Genomic DNA, 3359 nt, shown 5'->3' on the forward strand with positions numbered 1-3359 from the left:
GATCTCAATACTCCAAGAATTTCCCTCAAATGCTCCTCATGCTGCTCCCTAGACCTCGAATATACCAAAATATCATCAATGAATACGATCACCGACTGATCCAGCATTGGCCTGCACACCCTGTTCGTAAGATCCATGAATGCAGTCGGGGCATTGGTGAGCCCAAAAGGCATCACCACAAACTCGTAATGTCCATAACGAGTTCTAAATGCAGTCTTCTGAATATCTTCATCCTGAACCCTTATCTGATGATAACCCGACCTTAAGTCTATCCTAGAGAACCAAGATGCCCCCTGCAACTAATCGAACAGATCATCGATCCTAGGTAACGGATACCAGTTTTTAACCGTCAACTTGTTCAACTCCCGGTAATCGATACACATCCGGTGTGAACCGTCCTTTTTCTTGACAAATAGAATCGGCGCTCCCCAAGGTGAGCTACTCGGTCGAATAAACCCCTTTCCCAACAGCTCTTGAAGCTGCGAGGATAACTCCTGCATTTCTGGTGGAGCGAGGCGATAAGGCGCCTTGGCGATGGGCGCTGCTCCCGGAACCAGATCGATACGGAACTCCACTTGCCTTTTCGGAGGCACACCTGGTAATTCTTCGGGGAACACATCCAAAAACTCGCATACTACTGGAACCTCGTCAACCGAATTTGGCCTCCCTGTGGCCACTCGAGTGTCCATCACATAGGTTATGAATCCACTGCAGCACTACTGCAAACTCTGTCTCGCCCTGGCAGCCAAACAAAACGCTGACCCACACCGGGTCCCCTCGCCATACACAGTAAGCACTCCCACACTAAGCTCTCGTATAGTCACCAGCTGTCTCTTGCAGTCAATGACTGCCCCAAACTTACTCAACCAGTCCATGCCCACGATGATGCAGACATCCCCCATCGCTATAGGAACCAAGTCTATAAGGAACTTGACACCAAAAATCTCGAGCACACATCCTCAAATCACGTCAGTGGCGTATACTACTTTCTCATCCGCTATAGAAACCCGCAGGGGTCGACTCATCACCTCCCGATCAATACCGATGTGCTGGCTAAAAGCTAGAGATACAAAAGACCGACTCGTACCCGAGTCAAATAATACCAAGGCAGGTACAGAATTCACAAGAAAAGTACCTACACATATCATAATATAAGCACAATATCTCAGCATAAAAGTAAATACATGAAAGAATACATACCAACTACGACATCGGGTGCCGCGCAGACCTCCTCCGCAGTCAACTGAAAAGCTCTCCCACGAGCCTTCGGAGCCTCGGCTTTCACCGGCCGAGTCTCGGTAACCCTAGCAGTAGGCGCAGATCCCTGGTGAAGCTGAGGGCATTTGGCCTTCCGATGGCCGGTCTGGTTGCAATGAAAGCAAACCATAAATCCCTTGGGGCAACCCCTAGCAATATGCCCCTCTTTGCCACACTTGTAGCAAGCACCTAATCGACATGCCCCCTCATGACCCTTGCCGCACTTTCCGCAAGTGCGACCCTTCTAACCTCCCGTCCTTGAATCGGCGGACTTGATCTGCTTGGCTACTGGCTGGGACTGAGCCGACCGCCGATCCACCCGCTGAGACTCGGCCTCCTCCCTGGCTTGAGTCTCCAACTCGGTCTCTCTCTTCCTAGCATTTGCATGGAGCTCAGCAAAGGTCTGGTATGACGAGTTCGATATGAACTCCCGAATATCCCTCCTTAGTACACCCAAATATCGGCTCATCCGAGCCTGCTCAGGGCAAAACATCTCCCTCTCATAAAACTTTCGAGTGATCATAGTAACCGAATCATTACCCTGCTTGAGGGTCAAGAACTCCTGAACCAACCGTTCCCTCTCCACCGGGGGAACATACTCGTCTCTGAACATAGAAGTAAATCTCTCCCAAGTCACGGCTGAAATCTCCGCAAGAGTGAAGTTCGCCGTCACGAACTTCCACCAATCCTTTGCTCCCAGGTGGAGCTGGTTCAAAGCGAACCGTACCCTCAGATGCTCCAGACATGAACAAGTGTAGAAGCATCCCTCAATATCAACAATCCATCTCATCGCAGTGATCGGATCCTGCGTCCCGTCAAACTCAGATGGCTTCGTGTTGCTGAACTCCTGGAATAACAACAAGTCAATTCCCTGTGGTCTGGCAGCGGCCACAACTGCGGTAGCTGCAGCGGCTGCAGCCTCAGTCACCGCGGCGTACCGCTCATCAAAAGTCTCCATCAGTGTGGTCTTGATAGACCCAAACATCTCCGGAATCTCGGCCCGGATCGCCGCAGCCACCTCCTCGTGAATCATCTGACGAAGCTCCTCGTCACTCACACCGCTCGTACCAGGTCTGTGGCGTGGTCCAACCATAATTCCTCTGAAATACAACACAAAAATATCAGAGACTCCATTGAGCATAATCGCACTAGATAACGCAACCCTCCTCGGTCTCCGATACCCAAGGATTCTTACTTGGGTTGCCCACTAACCCGGTGTCTTCAGTAGTACGGGCCCAATACTACGGACTACACCGCATCAGCATTCACCCCAAGTCCACCTCCTCGAACCCCGGATCATGAGTACTCTATTCTTGCTATGCACTGGCTACCCACTCGCTCTCAAAGCATCCCATAACAGCAGGGTACCCTAGACTAAGGCATCACAAATCAGGCCACTCTAGTCCTAATATGAACACCTAGTCTACTAGAATGCATATCATATCACAACATATCTCATAACACATATTGTAAGGGTATTTTGGGGATTTTACCGTTCGGGCGCTGGCTGACCGTACAGACTGCTTCTCCTTTGGTTGTTACGAAATCTCTTATCAAAAAAAAATTATTGCTTTTATTAATTAAAATTTTTCCTCACATCCCCGGTTTGAGTTCAGTTACGCCCGAGCGTGTATCCGAATCCCTCAAACCAAGGCTCTGATACCAACTTGTAACAACGTAAATTTAAAAAAAAAATTCATTTTTGCAAACTTCAAAAACATCGTTTAATATTCCAAATTCATACGTGAACAATGTTATCATAACAAAATGCATCCCATGATCATAAAAACAGTTCCTCTGTCAGTGTGTACAATCACGCCGGCGCCTTCCCACGGTCCTCGTTAGTACCTGAAACACATAACACAATGACTGTAAGCATAAAAGCTTAGTGAGTTCCGATAAATACTACTTACGCACATACGCCTTTCCAGGCCCTGACCTTCCGGTCCATGTGTCTCAGGGGACTTCCGTCCCGACTCGGTAAACCTTCCGGTCCTACCTGCGTCAACCTTACGGTGCACATCACAACGCCTTCCGGCCCATAACATATACGTCTTCTGGCCCATAACATAATGCCTTCCGGCCCGTATCAAGCATAACAT

Source organism: Lactuca saligna, chromosome 7 (genome assembly GCF_052625555.1).
Source record: "Lactuca saligna cultivar CGN05327 chromosome 7, ASM5262555v1, whole genome shotgun sequence".
NCBI lineage: Eukaryota > Viridiplantae > Streptophyta > Magnoliopsida > Asterales > Asteraceae > Lactuca > Lactuca saligna.